Below are 19,790 nucleotides of genomic sequence, written 5' to 3'. Positions count from 1 at the left end.
TGAGGTGAGAAAAAGCATAGCTTTTTTAGATCAGTTACACTAATTTGTTATGACAAGTCAGAGTACATGGTGAGAGAAAAAGAAGATAGTTAAGTTCCAGATCGTAAAGGGACAAGAGTGCAGATTTATCCAATAGGCAGGCAAAGAGGACCCTTTAAGAATATATATGTATTGGGGCCGGTGCTGTGGCATAGTGGGCAAAGCTTCTACCTGCAGTGCTGGCATCCCATATGGGTGCTGGTTTGAGTCTCTGCTGCTTCACTTCCAATCCAGCTCTCTGCTATGGCCTGGAAAAGCAGTAGAACATGGCTCTTGAGCCCTTGCACCTTTGTCAGAGACCTGGAAGAAGCTCGTGGCTCCTGGCTTTGTTTCAGCACAGCTCCAGCCATTGTGGCCATCTGGAGAGTGAACCAGTGTATAGAAGACCTCTCTCTCTCTGCCTCTGCCTCTGCCTCTCTGCAACACTGCCAGCGCTGTGGCATAGCAGGTAAAGCTGCCGTCTGCTGTGCTGGCATCCCATATGGGTGCCTGTTCGAGACCCGGCTGGTCCACTTCTAATCCAGCTCTCTGCTGTGGCCTGGGAAAGCAGTAGAAGATGGCCCAAGTCCTTGGGCCCCTGCACCTGCATGGGAGACCCAGAAGAAGCTCCTGGCTCCTGGCTTTGGATTGGCTCAGCTCTGGCCGTTGCAGTCATTTGGGGAGTGAACCAGTGGATGAAAGACCTCTCTCTCGCTCTCTCTCTGCCTCTGCCTCTGCCTCTCTGTGGCTCTGCCTTTCAAATAAATAATAAAATAAAACTTAAAAAAATTTTAAAAATATGTATGTATTTATATTTTTCAAAGATTTTTTAAAAAAATTATTTGAGAGGCAGTTACAGAGAGAGGTCTTCCATCCACTGGTTCAATCCCCAAATGGTTGCAATGGCCAGGACTAGGCTGATCTGAAGCCAGAAGCTTTTCCCAGATCTCCTATGTGGGTGTAGTGGCCCAAGCACTTGGGCCATTTTCCACTGCTTTCCTAGGCCTTTAGCAGAGAGTTGGACCAGAAGAGGAGCAGCTGGGAGAAAAACTGGCACCTATATGGGATACTGGTGCCACAGACGGAGGCTTAGCCTACTACGCCACAGCACCATCCCCTCAAAGATTATTCTTGTTTTACTGTGTCTGTGGAGGCCAGTGGTCCCAAACTAAGGCATGGAGCCTTAGAGGGTCAGGCTGTATAGATTGGTGCAGAGGTCACAGCATGTCCTTCCTGAAGACAGAACTGAGCCTGCAGCATTTGTTGGGTGGCTGGATGGACAAAAATAAAACCAGCAGCTTCCATTAAGTCTATTGAAAGTTCCCTTAAATCTTGTTTAGGCAGTTTTTTCTGGAAGTAACTTTGACATAAGAAATGTTCTGGAATCTCTTTTGCATAAATGACTTCCAGAGGTAATCACTATTCTGACTTCTATTTCCATAGATTATTAGAGTTTTTTTAAAAAAGATTTTATTTATTTGAGAGCTGGAGTTACAGACAGAGAGAGGCAGAGGCAGAGAGAGAGAGAGGTCTTCCATCCACTGGTTCACTCCCCAGGTGGCTGCAGTGGCTGGTGCTGTGCGGATCCGAAGCCAGGAGCCAAGAGCTTCCGGGTCTCCCATGTGGGTGCAGTGGCCCAAGGATTTGGACAATCTTCCAGTGCTTTCCCAGGCCATAGCAGAGAGCTGGATCAGAAGTGGAGCAGCTGAGACTTGAACCGGCACCTATATGGGATGCCAGCACTGCAAGTGGCAGCTTTACCCACTACGCCACAGTGCCGGCCCCCTGCTTCTTCTTTCTTTTGGTTTCCATTTGCTTGTAATATCTTGTTCCATCTTTTCAGTTTCAGTCTATGTGTGTCGTTAGAGGTGAAGTGATTTTCTAGTAAGCAGCATACATTTGGGGCTTATTTTTTTTTTTATTCCATTTGGTCACTCTGTTTTTTAATTGGAGAATGTAGTTCATTGACATTTATAATAATTATTGATTAATAAGTTTGTATTATTTCTGTATTTCTTCCTATTTTTCATGCTTATTCATTTTTTATTGTAGTTACATTTTGTGTGTTTTAATTTTATTTTATTTAAATATTTATTTATTTGAAAGGCAGAGTAATGGAGAAAGAAATATATCTTCCATCTGCTGATTGACTCTCCAAATGGCTGCAATGGCCTGGGCTGATCCAGGCCAAAGCCAGGAGCCCACAGCTCCTGTGGGTCTTTCATGTGACACTCACGTAGCAGGGGTCCAAGAACTTGGGCCATCTTCCACTGCTTTCCCAGACCATTAGCAGGGAGTTGGATCAGCAGCAGAGCACCTGGGATTAGAATAGGACAAGGCAGGTAGCTACATTTATTGTAGTTTCTTTCTTGTATTAGAATCTTCATTTGTGGTTAAGTTATTTTTCTCTAGTGGTGTACTTTGATTCCTTATTATTTTTGTTAAGTCCATTATAGGTCTTTGATTTGTGGTTGCCAAGAATCTTTTTTTTATTTTTATTTTATTTTATTTATTTATTTATTTTGACAGGCAGAGTGGACAGTGAGAGAGAGAGAGAGACAGAGAGAAAGGTCTTCCTTTACCGTTGGTTCACCCTCCAATGGCCGCCGTGGCTGGCGCGCTGCAACCGGCGCACCGCACTGATCCGATGGCAGGAGCCAGGTGCTTCTCCTGGTCTCCCATGGGGTGCAGGGCCCAAGCACTTGGGCCATCCTCCACTGCACTCCCTGGCCACAGCAGAGAGCTGGCCTGGAAGAGGGGCAACCAGGACAGAATCTGGTGTCCCGACTGGGACTGGAACCTGGTGTGCCGGCGCCGCTAGGCGGAGGATTAGCCTAGTGAGCCGCGGCACCGGCGGTTGCCAAGAATCTTATAAAAAACTTCTTTTGGCTGTAGTAAACTATCTTGAAAATTATAATAAGTTAGCATTTATTATAAAGGTAGGAAAGAGACAAAAAACAAAGATATAAGAAATCCTAATAGGAGCCAGTGCTGTGGTGTAGCGGATGAGGCCACCACCTGCAGTGCCAGCATCCTGTAGGGTGCCGGTTCAAGTCCTTGCTGCCCCACTTCTGATTCAGCTCTTTGTTGTGGTGTGGGAAAGCAGTGGAAGATGGCCCAAGTCCTTGGGCCCCTGCATCCACATGGGAGACCTGGAAGAAGCTCCTGGCTCATGTCTTCGGATCGGCACAGCTCTGGCCGTTGCAGCCACCTAGGGGAGTGAACCAGCAGATGAAAGACCTCTCTCTCTCTTTGCTTCTCCTTCTCTCTCTTTGTAACTCTTTCACGTAAATAATAAATAAATCTTAAAAAAAAAGAACATATTACTGGTATAGTTTGATAACCCTGCCTTCATTTATAGAAAGGCACTATCAGTTTACCTTCTGATGCTTTTGTCAATATGATGAAAAAAGCGAATAAAACTTCAGTATTATTTTGAAAAAATAACATTTGATGTTATGAAACCTATTTGACCTCTTAGACCCAATCCTGAGATCACACTTTTGAGAACTGTGTTGTAGATAGGTGGTACATACCTAGAGAAACTGAGGTGAGAAAAAGCATAGCTTTTTTAGATCAGTTACACTAATTTGTTATGACAAGTCAGAGTACATGGTGAGAGAAAAAGAAGATAGTTAAGTTCCAGATCGTAAAGGGACAAGAGTGCAGATTTATCCAATAGGCAGGCAAAGAGGACCCTTTAAGAATATATATGTATTGGGGCCGGTGCTGTGGCATAGTGGGCAAAGCTTCTACCTGCAGTGCTGGCATCCCGTATGGGTGCTGGTTTGAGTCTCTGCTGCTTCACTTCCAATCCAGCTCTCTGCTATGGCCTGGAAAAGCAGTAGAACATGGCTCTTGAGCCCTTGCACCTTTGTCAGAGACCTGGAAGAAGCTCGTGGCTCCTGGCTTTGTTTCAGCACAGCTCCAGCCATTGTGGCCATCTGGAGAGTGAACCAGTGTATAGAAGACCTCTCTCTCTCTGCCTCTGCCTCTGCCTCTCTGCAACACTGCCAGCGCTGTGGCATAGCAGGTAAAGCTGCCGTCTGCTGTGCTGGCATCCCATATGGGTGCCTGTTCGAGACCCGGCTGGTCCACTTCTAATCCAGCTCTCTGCTGTGGCCTGGGAAAGCAGTAGAAGATGGCCCAAGTCCTTGGGCCCCTGCACCTGCATGGGAGACCCAGAAGAAGCTCCTGGCTCCTGGCTTTGGATTGGCTCAGCTCTGGCCGTTGCAGTCATTTGGGGAGTGAACCAGTGGATGAAAGACCTCTCTCTCGCTCTCTCTCTGCCTCTGCCTCTGCCTCTCTGTGGCTCTGCCTTTCAAATAAATAATAAAATAAAACTTAAAAAAATTTTAAAAATATGTATGTATTTATATTTTTCAAAGATTTTTTAAAAAAATTATTTGAGAGGCAGTTACAGAGAGAGGTCTTCCATCCACTGGTTCAATCCCCAAATGGTTGCAATGGCCAGGACTAGGCTGATCTGAAGCCAGAAGCTTTTCCCAGATCTCCTATGTGGGTGTAGTGGCCCAAGCACTTGGGCCATTTTCCACTGCTTTCCTAGGCCTTTAGCAGAGAGCTGGACCAGAAGAGGAGCAGCTGGGAGAAAAACTGGCACCTATATGGGATACTGGTGCCACAGACGGAGGCTTAGCCTACTACGCCACAGCACCATCCCCTCAAAGATTATTCTTGTTTTACTGTGTCTGTGGAGGCCAGTGGTCCCAAACTAAGGCATGGAGCCTTAGAGGGTCAGGCTGTATAGATTGGTGCAGAGGTCACAGCATGTCCTTCCTGAAGACAGAACTGAGCCTGCAGCATTTGTTGGGTGGCTGGATGGACAAAAATAAAACCAGCAGCTTCCATTAAGTCTATTGAAAGTTCCCTTAAATCTTGTTTAGGCAGTTTTTTCTGGAAGTAACTTTGACATAAGAAATGTTCTGGAATCTCTTTTGCATAAATGACTTCCAGAGGTAATCACTATTCTGACTTCTATTTCCATAGATTATTAGAGTTTTTTTAAAAAAGATTTTATTTATTTGAGAGCTGGAGTTACAGACAGAGAGAGGCAGAGGCAGAGAGAGAGAGAGGTCTTCCATCCACTGGTTCACTCCCCAGGTGGCTGCAGTGGCTGGTGCTGTGCGGATCCGAAGCCAGGAGCCAAGAGCTTCCGGGTCTCCCATGTGGGTGCAGTGGCCCAAGGATTTGGACAATCTTCCAGTGCTTTCCCAGGCCATAGCAGAGAGCTGGATCAGAAGTGGAGCAGCTGAGACTTGAACCGGCACCTATATGGGATGCCAGCACTGCAAGTGGCAGCTTTACCCACTACGCCACAGTGCCGGCCCCCTGCTTCTTCTTTCTTTTGGTTTCCATTTGCTTGTAATATCTTGTTCCATCTTTTCAGTTTCAGTCTATGTGTGTCGTTAGAGGTGAAGTGATTTTCTAGTAAGCAGCATACATTTGGGGCTTATTTTTTTTTTTATTCCATTTGGTCACTCTGTTTTTTAATTGGAGAATGTAGTTCATTGACATTTATAATAATTATTGATTAATAAGTTTGTATTATTTCTGTATTTCTTCCTATTTTTCATGCTTATTCATTTTTTATTGTAGTTACATTTTGTGTGTTTTAATTTTATTTTATTTAAATATTTATTTATTTGAAAGGCAGAGTAATGGAGAAAGAAATATATCTTCCATCTGCTGATTGACTCTCCAAATGGCTGCAATGGCCTGGGCTGATCCAGGCCAAAGCCAGGAGCCCACAGCTCCTGTGGGTCTTTCATGTGACACTCACGTAGCAGGGGTCCAAGAACTTGGGCCATCTTCCACTGCTTTCCCAGACCATTAGCAGGGAGTTGGATCAGCAGCAGAGCACCTGGGATTAGAATAGGACAAGGCAGGTAGCTACATTTATTGTAGTTTCTTTCTTGTATTAGAATCTTCATTTGTGGTTAAGTTATTTTTCTCTAGTGGTGTACTTTGATTCCTTATTATTTTTGTTAAGTCCATTATAGGTCTTTGATTTGTGGTTGCCAAGAATCTTTTTTTTATTTTTATTTTATTTTATTTATTTATTTATTTTGACAGGCAGAGTGGACAGTGAGAGAGAGAGAGAGACAGAGAGAAAGGTCTTCCTTTACCGTTGGTTCACCCTCCAATGGCCGCCGTGGCTGGCGCGCTGCAACCGGCGCACCGCACTGATCCGATGGCAGGAGCCAGGTGCTTCTCCTGGTCTCCCATGGGGTGCAGGGCCCAAGCACTTGGGCCATCCTCCACTGCACTCCCTGGCCACAGCAGAGAGCTGGCCTGGAAGAGGGGCAACCAGGACAGAATCTGGTGTCCCGACTGGGACTGGAACCTGGTGTGCCGGCGCCGCTAGGCGGAGGATTAGCCTAGTGAGCCGCGGCACCGGCGGTTGCCAAGAATCTTATAAAAAACTTCTTTTGGCTGTAGTAAACTATCTTGAAAATTATAATAAGTTAGCATTTATTATAAAGGTAGGAAAGAGACAAAAAACAAAGATATAAGAAATCCTAATAGGAGCCAGTGCTGTGGTGTAGCGGATGAGGCCACCACCTGCAGTGCCAGCATCCTGTAGGGTGCCGGTTCAAGTCCTTGCTGCCCCACTTCTGATTCAGCTCTTTGTTGTGGTGTGGGAAAGCAGTGGAAGATGGCCCAAGTCCTTGGGCTCCTGCCTCCTATCTTCAGATTGGCACAGCTCTGGCTGTTGCAGCCATCTGGGGAGTGAACCAGCGGGTGGAGGACCTCTCTCTCTCTCTCTCTGCCTCTGCCTCTCTATAACTCTGCCTTTCAAATAGAATAGATAAATCTTAAAAAAAAAAAAAAAAGAAAAGAAAAGAAAAGATGGAGCCAGTGCTGTGGCATAGTGGGTAAAGCCACCGTCTGCAGTGCTAGAATCCCATATGGGTGCCAGCTTGAGTCCTGGCTGCTCCACTTCTGATCCAGCTCTCTGCTATGGCCAATTGGGCAGTAAACCATTGGATGAAAGACCTTTTTCTGTCTCTCTGGTTCTTCTCTCTATGTAACTCTGGCTTTCAAATAAATAAGTAAATCTTTAAAAAAAAAAAAAAAAGAAATTCTAATAAGAACTCTGTAGTTGGCCGGTGCCGCGGCTCACTAGGCTAATCCTCCGCCTTGCGGCGCCGGCACACCGGGTTCTAGTCCCGGTCGGGGCGCCGGATTCTGTCCCGGTTGCCCCTCTTCCAGGCCAGCTCTCTACTGTGGCCAGGGAGTGCAGTGGAGGATGGCCCAGGTGCTTGGGCCCTGCACCCCATGGGAGACCAGGAAAAGCACCTGGCTCCTGCCATCGGATCAGTGCGGTGCGGCGGTTGCAGTGCGCCGGCCGCGGTGGCCATTGGAGGGTGAACCAACGGCAAAGGAAGACCTTTCTCACTGTCCACTCTGCCTGTCAAAAAAAAAAAAAAAAAAGAACTCTATAGTTGTGCTATAGTTGTGCTCCATTTCTCCCACATTTTGAATTTTTTAAAAAAATTTATTTAAGGTACATAAATTTCATCAAATTTTGAATTTTTGATAATTACATTTGACCTTTATCAATATTGCTCGTCTCTTTAACATTTAATTATTATCACTTTTAAAAAGTCTTCTGGGGCCTGAGCTGTGGCGTAGCAGGTAAAGCTGTCTGCAGTGCCGGCATCCCATATGGACGCTGGTTTGAGACCCAGCTGCTCCCCTTCTGATCTAGCTCTCTGCTATGGCCTGGGAAGGCAGTAGAAGATGGCCCAAGTCCTTGGGCCCCTGCACCCGTGTAGGAGACCAGGAAGAAGCTCCTGGTTCCTGGCTTCGGATCGGCTCAGCTCTGGCCATTGCAGCCAACTGGGGAGTGAACCAGCGGATGGAAGACTCTCTCTCTCTCTCTCTGCTTCTCTTCTCTCTGTGTAACTCTGACTTTCAAATAAATAAATAAAGTCTTCTCAGTAAAGATATACATGGTTTACACATCATGTTTACAAGGAGCATTCTGAATTTATTTGTAGAATTACTCTTGCCAGTGAATTACCTGCATTCTGATATTTTCTCCTTGTTAGGGTTACTTTCTTTCAGTTTGAAGAACTCCCTTTAGCATTTCTTATAATACCTGTCTGGTAATGATAAATTCTCTCAGCATTTGTTTATCTAGGAGTGTCTTTGTCTTTCCCCCAAGTCTGGATACTGTGTTTTTGGCTAGTACTTTCTTTCTTTTAGTGTTGTAGAAGGTTCATCCTGCTCCTTCCTGGCCTGAAAAGTCTGCGGTCAGGCAAAATGCGTTATTTGCTTCTTTTCCCTTGCAGCTTTGAGAATCCTTTCTTTATCTTTAACCTTCGAAAACTTGACTTTTGGGGTAGACTTGGTTGGGTGACTCTGAATGGTGACCTTTGACCTTCCTGTACTTGGATGATTCTATTTTTCTCTAGGTTTGGGAAGTTGTCTATCATTATCTCTTTGAATATGCTTTCTACCCCTCTGGCATTCTCAGGTCTTTACTGAATCCCAGTAACTCAGACATTTGCACTTTCTGTCCTATCCCATATTTTGTATAAGCTTTTCTCATTCCTCTTGATTGTTTTTCTCCTTTGTGTATTTTCAAATAATCTGTTTTCAAGTTCACTGATTCTTTCTTCTGTTTGTTCTGTTCTACTATTGATGCCTTATATTGCATTTTAAATTCTACTTAGTGTAATTTTTAAGTTGAAGGTTTTCTGTTTGATTTTTAGAAAGTTTTATTTATTTATTTGAAAGGCAGAGTTACATACAGAGAGAGGGAGAGGCAGAGAGAGAGAGAGAGATTCTCCATCTGCTGGTTCATTCCCCAAGTGGCTGCAATGGCCAGAGCTGGGCCTATCTGAAGCCAGGAGCCAGGAGCCTCCTCTAGGTCTCCCACATGAATGCAGGGCCCCAAGCACTTGGGCCATGTTCCTCTGCCTTTCCAGGTACATAGCAGAGATCTGGATTGGAAGTGGAGCATCTGGGACTCGAATTGTTTCCCATATGGGATGCCAGCACTGCAGGTGGAGGCTTTATCCGCTACACCACAGAGTTGACCCCCAAAAGATTTATTTATTTCGAAATAGAAGGAGAGGCACAGAGTGAGATCTTATATCTACTGGTTCACTCCCCAGATGGCTGCAGTGACCAGTCCTGGGCCAGACCAAAGCCAGGAGCTTTATCTGGGTCTCCCACATGGGTGGCAGGGGTCCAAACACTTGGGCCATGTGCTGTTTTTTCCAGGCCATTAACAGGTAGCTGGATTGGAAGTTGAGCAGCTGGGACTTGAACAGGCACCCATATGGGATGCTGGCATCACAGGCAGAGGCTTTACCTGCTACGCTATAAGACTGGCCTGTTTCTGTTTGATTTTGTTTAATTACTTCCTTTCCCATCAAGTCTCTGTTAGAATATTGAATCATTTCTCTGTGTTCTGTTGAATTTCATTTAGTTTCCTTTAAACAGACATTTTGAAATCTTCATCTGAGCATTTGGAAATTTCAATTCTTAGATAGTTGGTTTCTGACACCTTGTTTTGTTCTTTATGTGATGTCATGGTTCCCTGGAAATTATGTTTTTTTAAAGATTGATTTCATTTGTTTGAAAGGTAGAGTTATAGAGGAGGGAGGGAGGAAGAGAGAGAGATTGTTCTTTCATCCACTAGCTCACTCTCCAAATGGCCACAATAGCCAGATCTGTGCTAGGCCAAAGCCAGGAGCTTCTTCCAGGTCTCCCACGTGGATTCAGGGACCCAAGAACTTGGGCCATCTTCCACTGCCTTCCCAACTGCATTAGCTGGGAGATGAATAGGAGGTAGAGCAGCTGGGACTCCAACTGGCTCCTATGTGAGATGTTGGCATTGCAAATGGCAGTGTAACCCATTGTAACACAGTGCCAGCCCCCGGAAGTTTTTGATGCTGTATAATGTCATCTGCATGTTCAAGGATTATCGTAATCTGGCTGTCCTTTGAGAAATTCCAAGCTGTCTATTTATTTATTTATTTATTTGAGCCTGTGGATATTTCTGCTATTTATTTCAGCACTAGATAGTACCCAAAGTTGCAGTTTGCTCCAGGCCCACTGTTGATATATATTTTCACTGATTCAGTCTTAGAATACTCCCAAACTCGAATTTGCCCCAAATCTAAATTGATGTATTGTTCAGTGTGAACTGGCTAAGTGCCTAAAAAGGGGCAGTGCATCCCTACAAGCCTCTTCCTGGGCCTATGTTTGGCTTAGATTCCTTGGTTTGTGTCCACAGATGCCACAATACTAGATCACATGTAGAGCTCTCATCCCACCAAGACTGGTGCAGCATGGATAGGACCAAAGCTCACTCAGCTAAGGTCTGTCTACTCCTGAGGTGGGCTTACTGCCTGATGCATCAGCCTCCTGGTGATGTTGGATAGGGTGTAAGACTGCTGACCTGGGACCAGGAACTCTGCTGGGTACTGAATGAAGCAGGTCCAGAGGATCTGTGCAGGCATGGACCTGGGTACAGGGTCCATTAGAATTTACTCAATGCTGGCTTTTATCAGCCTGGCCGAGTGCTAAACAGTTCTGTGATTCCTGGCTGTCTGCCTAAGGTTGAAGGAAGGGTGATAGAGGCAGTTCCTCAACTATTCAGGCAGGCTCTAGTTGGGTCACACCTAGATCTCACAGTCACTAGGCCTTGTGCAATTTTGTGGTTGCACACCAGACCCATAAGAGTTGTACATGCTGAAAGAAGTCCGTCTCACCAGTGCACAGTTCTCTGCTGGCGCTGGGGCAAGTCCAGAGACTCCATCCACAGGCATTTGCCTTGGAATGGAAACCTTTAGGATCTGCCCAGTGTTGGGCTTTGCCAGACCAGCACTGAATCCCAAGACACAATTCCATGGCCCCTTGCTTTCTGTCCAAGGTTGGAGGAGTAGTCCTCTGACTACCTAGGCTGGTCACATCCTGTGTCCCCTAGTTACAGGTCCCTACAAAGTCCCAGGCATGTCTGCCAAGCCCACCAGATTCCAGCAGTGACACATACCACAATGAGTCTGACCTTCCCAGGGTGCAGATCCCTGCCTGATGCTTGAACAATTCTAGATGTGATAGAGGCTTTAGGGTGTTACCAGGTCTCCATGTGGTAGTCTGTCCTTTTTTTTTTTTTTAAGATTTATTTATTTGAGAGGCAGAGTTATAAAGAGGCAGAGAGAGAGGTCTTCTTCCACTGGTTCACTCCCCAGTTGGCTGCAACTGTTGGAGTTGTACTGATCAGAAGGCAGGAGGCAGGAGCCTTTTCTGGGTCTCTCATGTGGGTGCAGGGGCCCAAGGACTTGAGTCATCTTCTACTGCTTTCCCAGGCCATAGCAGAGAGCTGGATCGGAAGTGGAGCAGCCGGGACTCAAACTGGTGCCCATATGGGATGCTGACGCTGCAGTCCAGCAGCTTTACCCACTACGCCACAGCACCGACCCCTCTATTTCACTGGCCCCTTTTTTTTCATTCATTTTAAACGAAGTGCATGCTTGATTTGTTTTTATTGGCCTTGATATTTTTCTTTTTCAAGTTAGAACAAAACAAGCAAGGTTAAAAAATACTTTCTGTGATTACTTGGTGTTACCAGGTACTGAAATTTTCATATTACCCTAGTAATACCTGAACATCTGCTAATGTTGAGGGGACCAGTTTCTTTGCCAGGTGATTTTTAACTTCTTTGTAAAATTGGTAATAGCTGGGGCCAGCGCTGTGGTGTAGCAGGTAAAACCACTGTCTGTAGTGCCGGCATTCCATATTGATGCTGATTCGAGATCTGGCTGCTCCACTTCTGATCTAGCTCTCTGCTATGGCCTGGGAAAGCAGCAGAAGATGGCGATGGCCCAAGACCTTGGGCCCCTGCACCCACCTGTGAGACCTGGAAGAAGCTCATGGCTACTGGCTTTGGATCAGCCCAGCTCTGGCTATTGTAGCCATTTGGGAAGTGAGCCATCAGATGGAAGACCTTTCTCTCTCTCTCTCTGCCTCTGCTTCTCTTTAACTCTTTCAAATAAATGAATAAATCTTAAAAAAAAACAAACAGTAATTTCTGAGGGTTAATAATTCGGTCCTTTTTATGGGCTCTTGGCTGTTAAGTCATCTAGAATCACTAATATGAGCCTGAAGTACTACTTTTTTTTTTTTTTTTGGACAAGTGCTCAATGCAGTCATGCAGGGCAAGGCTCCGTAGCAAGGAAAGGTGTCTGGATTGTGGTTGTCTTGAGTAGACAGTGTTTTTATACATGAAATAAACAAAAATCTTTGGCAGGGCTCAGATCTTAGTGACCTGTTAGCCCTTCAGGATGAATCAGAATAAGTTCTACGTGATGTGACAAGTGGCACAGTGAGCCCCTTGCTTTTTGTTGGGCCTCATTAAGGCTGCCATAGCCCTTATTTTAGAGAAGAGTAAAAGTTATTGTTCAAGAATTCAGATGACTTTCAAAACTGTTTTGGAGGGGAAAGGTCACTTTCAGTATAGGTGTATTATTGGAAGTGACATATGGCTGTTTTTTTAGATTATAGCCATTTTGGTATTCCCAAACGTTAGAGTGGATGTTTAAAACTTGTCTCCAGGCGACTAGAGGTTAGTCTAGTCAATATTTTTTTAATTAATTGTCCTGACAAGTGGATAATCAGATAGTAATCTGATTATTATTATATTGGTAATCAGAATAATAATCCAGACAAGTGGATTTTTTAACTGTAATTTCTGATTTACATTGCTGAAACCAGTAATAATCTGATAACAGTGGGAATATACAGGTGGCATTTTATTGCCAAAGCTGGATGTTGGCCGGGTGGAAGAATCTAGTAAAGAGGCTGTAACTGTAGGCTCCTTGGGGGTTACAATGCATGGAGGATAGAAGAGAATTAGACTTTTTCCAGAAAGTATTCTGTTTTTAATTATAATGACTACAATTTGATCAACAAAACCCTTAGAGCAGTCAAGTACTAGTGTATCTTTTGAATTATGTTGCTCTTGATTCTCTGACTCAGAGTTGAAGAACAACCCCTTGGTGTAGCCAGGCTCTCAGTGTGAACAACTATGGCCACTTAAAATGAGACACCCTGGGTATGCCTTGAGGGCTTGTGGGGGAAAGGCAACTAGTAATCTTTTTGTGGGTTGTAACAAGGTATTTCATGGGAAAAAATTGACCAAGTGGCCAGTGTTTTAGGACCAAAGTTGGTGGTAAAAAGGTTAATGTCCTCTAGACATGTCTTTGCATCCAATTACTGCATGTCTCTGATGCTAAACCCTTGAAGTGCAAAGCCTGTAAAGAAACCAGAAAAGCATCCTCATAGATTTCTTTGAAAGGTATTGAGAAAGCAGACTTCAGAGGTAGACTCTTTGTGGAACAAGATTACAAAGCAAAATGGTGAGTTGAGATACACCTCTCAACATAGAACACAGTAGGACTTAGGTGTTTCCTGGCCTTCCAGGAATATAGACTGACTTGGGCATGTGGAGGGTATCAGTGGTGACACCCAGCGCTTTGGGCTCCTAAAGTAGATTAAGAAGCACCCCTAAAGCAGATTAAGCTCTCAAGGTGTTGTAATAGCGATGATAATAATGATGATGGTGGTGATAAATATTACAGTAAGGGAAGGATATATTTAATTATGTGTTTGCAATGCTTACTTATACTCATTGAAAAAAAAATTCTGTCTCTGGCCCCTCTTCATTTCTATGTCTCCCCTACTAAGAGCATCTGGGATCTGCTTTCTTATTTCTAGACTTGTCTTGTGTAAAAGGATAATGTTTTAAACATAGCTGCAGAGAGGGTTAGGCGTTGTGGTACAGCAGGTTAGGCAGCTGCTTGACATGCCTGCAGCCCATAATGGAGTGTCTGACATCTAGGCCTGGCTCTGTTTCTGATCCAACTTCCTGATAACGTGCCTGGAAGATGTTTGGGTACCTACCACCCCATGGAGACCTGGATGAAGTTACTAGCTCCTGGCTTCAGCCCAGCCCAACCCCTGCTGTTGTAGCTTTGGGGAACAAACCAGGATGGAAGATCTCTTTCTCTCTGTCACTCTACCTTTCAAATAAATAAATAAATCTTAGAAAAGGCCCAAAAAAAGGGATTCTTTTAAGAATAAAGTAGACCAAAGTCGGCACCATGGCTCACTAGGCTAATCCTCTGCCTGCAGTGCCAGCACACCGGGTTCTAGTCCAGGTTGGGGCGCTGGATTCTGTCCCGGTTGCTCCTCTTCCAGGCCAGCTCTCTGCTGTGGCCCAGGAAGGCAGTGGAGGATGGCCCAAGTTCTTGGGCCCTGCACCCACATGGGAGACCAGGAGGAAGCACCTGGCTCCTGGCTTTGGGTTGGCACAGCGTGCCGGCTGTAGCAGCCATTTGGGGGGCGAACCAACGGAAAAAGGAAGACCTTACTCTCTGTCTCTCTCTCACACACTAACTCTGCCTGTGAAAAAAAAAAAAGTAGACCAAAATACTTTCCCTTCAGTAGAGCAGAAAGAACAAAACAAGAGTTTTTTTTTTTTTTAATTGTGAATTGAGAGTGGGAATGGAACTGGAGAGTTCAGGGGAGGTACAGCATTATGAGAAAAATGAACAGGGGCCTGCACTGTGGTGCAGCAGGTTAAAGCCCTGGCCTGAAGCACCGGCATCCCATATGGGCGCCAGTTCTAGTCTTGGCTGCTCCTCTTCCGATCCAGTTCTCTGCTATGGCCTGGGATAGCAGTAGAAGATGGCCCAAGTCCTTGGGCCCCTGCAGCCACGTGGGAGACCCAGAAGAAGCTCTTGGCTCCTGGCATCGGATCGGTGCAGCTCCGGCCATCTGGGGAGTGAACCAGTGGATGGAAGACCTCTCTCTGTAACTCTTTCAAATAAATAAAGTAAATCTTAAAAAAAAAAAAAAAGGAAAGAATTAAAAGGAATTGGGAAGGAAGATATTCATATATTAATAGAGGTGCTGCAGTGACTTTTGAATTGAGTTAATTTTCTTTGAGCATCTCAATATATTAACTTTTTTTTTTTTTTTTTTTTTTTTGAGGTTAAACTTGTTTCTTCTATGTGATGCCATTCCAGCACTGGACTCATGGAGGCTGAGCCTTTGTTCAGGTAATAATAGGTAACTTTTGTGGAGCACTTTGTATGTGGTAGGCAGCAAACTAAGTGCTATACCTTTGTTCTCATTGAATTCTCAAATAACCTTATCCAAATGGAAGTATTATAGTACTTATTTAATAGATGAAGAAATTGAGATGCACAGAGTATATCAAGAGTGAGTTCAGCTGAATTAAAAAAAATACCTGTTGCTGCAGTTGAAGTGAGAGATGCTGGGAGTTTGGGTTAGATAATGCCATCATTCATTTGTCATAAATATCACGGATACAAAGTGATCTTGATTGAATTTCACCCAGAATTCCGTCATGTTTTTCTACCAGTGAATCCATTGTACTTGTCTTTAAAACAATGGACTTTTGGTAAAGAAAAATCTTTTGGTAAAGGAAAATGTAGTTTAGAATTTTTAGCATTCAAGCTTTTCTAACTTGCTATAAAATAGATTAAAATTTTTTTGAAATAGTTTGTGTGAATATCTATATAAGATAAATGGAAGTGGTAAATTCTTTCTTTCTTTGAAAGGTAGAGTTGTGAGGGAGTAGGGGAAAGACAGAGAAAAGTCTTCTGTTTGCTGTTTCTCTCCTCAAATGGCTGCAACAGCCAGGACTAGGCCAGGCTGAAGCCAGGAGCCTGAAACTCCATCTGGGTCTCCCATGTGGGTAGCAGGAGCCCAAGCACTTGGGCCATTTTCTGCTGCTTTCCTAGGCACATTAGAAGGGAGCTAGAACAGAAGTGGAGCAGCCAGGATTGGAACCAGTGCTCATATGGGATGCCGGCATTGTAGGCAGTGGCTTAACCCCTTGTGCCACAATACCAGCCTGAATTCCTTTCTTAAGAGGTGATTGATAAGGGCCGGCGCCGCGGCTCACTAGGCTAATCCTCCGCCTAGCGGCGCCGGCACACCGGGTTCTAGTCCCGGTCGGGGCGCCGGATTCTGTCCCGGTTGCCCCTCTTCCAGGCCAGCCCTCTGCTGTGGCCAGGGAGTGCAGTGGAGGATGGCCCAGGTGCTTGGGCCCTGCACCCCATGGGAGACCAGGAAAAGCACCTGGCTCCTGGCTCCTGCCATCGGATCAGCGCGGTGCGCCGGCCGCAGCGCGCCGGCCGCAGCGCGCCAGCCGCGGCGGCCATTGGAGGGTGAACCAACGGCAAAGGAAGACCTTTCTCTCTGTCTCTCTCTCTCACTGTCCACTCTGCCTGTCAAAAAAATAAAAATAAAAAAATAAAAAAAAAAAAAGAGGTGATTGATATAGGTAACAGAAGTTGCTCATTAATTTCTTCTTGCTTGAGATACTGTCGACAGGTATCTTCATCTTTTTATTTTTCTAAAGAAAGGCAGAGTGACAGAGAGAGAGAGAGAATGAGAGAAAGAGAAAATCTTCCATCTACTCCTTTACTCTTTAAAATGGCCGCAGTAACCAGGATGGGCCATGCCGAAGTCAGGAGCTAGGAGCTATTTTCTGCTGTCTTCCCAAGCAGATTAGTGGAAAGCTGGATTGGAAGCGGACAAGCCAGGATTCTAACTGGCACTCCAATTAGGAATGCCAGTGTTAAGTGGCAACTTATCCTGCTGCACCAACACAATGCCAGCCCCAGATATTATTAGGGTTCCTTCCTTCCTCCCTTCCTCCCTTCCTCCCTTCCTCCCTTTCTCTCTTTCTCTTTCTCTCTCTCTCTTTCTCTCTCTCTTTCTTTCTTTCTTTCTTTCTTTCTTTCTTTCTTTCTTTCTTTCTTTCTTTCTTTCTCTCTCTCTCTCTCTCTCTCTTTCTCTCTCTCTATCTCTCTTTCTCTTTCTCTCTCTTTCTGTCTTTCTCTCTCTTTCTCTCTTTCTCTCTCTCCCTCCCTCCCTCCCTTCCTTCCTTCCTTTCTCTCTTTCTCTCCCTCCCTCCCTCCCTCCCTCCCTCTCTTTCTTTCTTTCTCTCTTTCTTTCTTTCTTTCTTGAGAGAGAGAGAGAGAGAGAGACAGAAAGATCTCCTGTCTGCTGGTTTACTCCTTAAGTGACTGTAACAGCCTGTGCTGAGCTGGGCCAGGATGACTCCAGGAACCCATCAGGGCAGGAACTTAAGTATTTGAGCCATCATTTGTTGCTTCCAGGCACATTAACAGGGGACTGGATTGGAAGCAGAGTAGCTAGGACTCAAACTGGCACTCCCATATGGCATGTGGAAGTTCCAAGCAGTGGTTTAATCCACTGAGCCACAACACTGGCCCCTTACAAGGATTTCTTATAGGAGCTTTCCTGGTATATCTAAATGCTCAATTACAGATCACATTGATTACACTACTTACCATATGTAAAGGAGAATTGAAAGTTTTCAGCACTACCAATTGAATGTCAGTGAGAAATCAAGATTCAGCATCTCTGAAATGATAATTTAGGTTAAATGGAAGTATTTTCAAATTTATGAAAATTGAAATTCATAATCTACTTTGAGTGGTCCTCCATATTCAGTCTTGTCAAGGGTTGTCTGTACACTCAGTGAGTTAAAGTAAAATTGCTTGTACCTTCTCAATTGAGTGGCCAACATGAATATATTTGTCTGTTTCCTTTTCCCCATCTTTTTTAAAGAAAGAGCTCTAGAGAGGTATAATTGACATGGAACAAGCTATATATATTAAAATGCATAATTTAAGGTTTTTTTTTTAAGATTTATTTATTTGAGAGGCAGAGTTACAGAGGGATGGGGGAAGAGAGAGAGACAGAGACAGAGAGAGACAGACAGAGAGGTCTTCCATCTCCTGGTTCACTCCCCAGATGGTTGCAAAGGCTGGAGCTGGGCAGATCGGAAGCCAGGAGCCAGAAGCTTCATCCAGGTCTCCCACGTGGGTACAGGGGCCCAAACACTTGGGCCATCCTCCACTGCCTTCCCAGGCCACTAGCAGGGAGCTAGATTGGAAGTGGAGCAGCCGGAACTCAAACTGGCGCCCATTTGGGATACTGGCACCACAGGCAAAGGCTTAACCTACTATACCATAGCACCGGCCCCTAATTTAAGTTTTGACAAGTGTGCATATCCGTGAAACTCACCACAATCAAGATAAAGAACAGGCTCACCAGCTGAAAGGTTTCCTTATCCTCATTTGTAACCCAACTTCTGATCTCCAGGCAGTCCCTGATCAGTTTTCATGTCAGAATAGAATATTTTGCATTACTTAGGATTTTATATAAATGGAATCATAGAATGTACTCATTTATTTATTTATTTTTGGTCTGGCATTTTTATTCAGTTTAATTATGTTACTGCCTATGTCAATAATTAATTCATTTTTATTACTAAGTGGAAATCCATTATAGACATTACACAGTTTGTTTATCCATTCACTTGATGATGGACACTTGGATTATTTTAGTTTTTGACAATTACAAATAAAGCTGTGCTATAAATATTTGTGCAGAAGTATTTGTATGGATGTGTACTCTTTTTTCCCTTCAAGTTAATTTTTTTGCAGTTGAGGCGAAGTTCATATAATTAACATGTGTTTATACTGTTTATAACTACTAACTTTCTCTGGTTTAAAACTTTTTCATCATCCCATAAACTACATCATACCCATCTCTCCCTATTCCCTCCCTGCATCTCTTGATAACCTCTAATCTGCCTTCTGTCTGTATGGATTTGCCAAACCAAAGCAGTCATATGTAAAAGAAACCTTTCAATATTGGACCTTTGTGTCTGGGTTTTTTAAAGTTTATCCAAGTTGTAGCATGTACTACTACTTTGTTTCTTTAAAGTTTAAAAAAGATTTTGGGGGAGGTGCGCAGTGCTGTGGTCAATGGGTTATTCCATACAGTGCCAGCATCCCAAGTGGGTACCAGTTCAAGTCCCAGCTCCTCCACTTCGAATCCAGCTCCCTGCTAACGTGTGTGGAAGAGCAGCAGAAGATGGCCCAACTCCTTGGGCCCCTGCACCCATGTGGAAGGACCAGTATGAAGTTCCTGGCTTCTGGGCTTTGGCCTGGCCCAGCCCTGGCTTTTTAGGCTGTTTGGGAGTGAATCAACTGAATTCACAGTGAATCTGTCTGCCTGTGCCTCTTCCTTTCTGTAAGTCTGCCTTTCAAAAAAAAAAAAATTAACCAGTAACATTCAAATTGTATTTATTTATTGAGTACTATATGATGTTTTAATAACATGTATGCATCATGCATTGTTCAAATCAGAGTAAACATAATATATCTCCTAAAACATTCATTTTTTTTCTTTATGGTAAAAATACTCAAAATCTTCTACCTTTTATACACACACACACACAGAAAATATATAGTCATTATCTTTTTTCTCCTAACTACAATTTATTATTCGTTAACCAGTATTTTCCCATCCCTTCTTCCCATTTACTTTCCCCGGCCTCTGGTAACCTCCATCGTACTTTTGAATTCCTATGAGAGCAACCCTTTCAGATTGAACATATGAGTGGATTATGCAGTACCTTTCTGTGCCAGTCTTACTTCACGTATGACTAACAGTTTCATCTGCATTTTCCAAAGGACAAGATTTCAACTTTTGTAATGACTATAATAGTACATTGTACATACACAGACATCAGTTTATTCATCCTTTAGTTGGTGGACATTTGGGTGGTTTCTGCCTTTCAGGTATTATGAATAATACTACTATAAATATTTAAGATAAAGGATCTGGGTCCTTGCTTTCAATTCTTTTCTTTTTTTAAA

The 19,790-nt window shown here is 44.1% G+C and overlaps 1 protein-coding gene across 50 annotated transcripts in view; it reads left to right on the top strand.

The window, feature by feature from the left end:
- Positions 1 to 19,790, top strand: part of R3HDM2 (R3H domain containing 2) — a 176,089-nt gene that overhangs the window by 30,953 nt on the left and 125,346 nt on the right. For all 50 annotated transcript variants that reach the window (XM_070052495.2, XM_070052484.2, XM_070052491.2 and 47 more), the window contains one exon: positions 15,052 to 15,119. The gene's annotated coding sequence lies outside the window, so the exon portion shown is untranslated. The remainder of the gene's footprint in view (positions 1 to 15,051; positions 15,120 to 19,790) is intronic.

This window comes from Oryctolagus cuniculus, chromosome 11 (assembly GCF_051225735.1).
Source record: "Oryctolagus cuniculus isolate XC-2025 breed Fujian yellow rabbit chromosome 11, ASM5122573v1, whole genome shotgun sequence".
Taxonomy (NCBI): domain Eukaryota; kingdom Metazoa; phylum Chordata; class Mammalia; order Lagomorpha; family Leporidae; genus Oryctolagus; species Oryctolagus cuniculus.
This window is presented reverse-complemented; position numbering and strand designations above follow the sequence as displayed.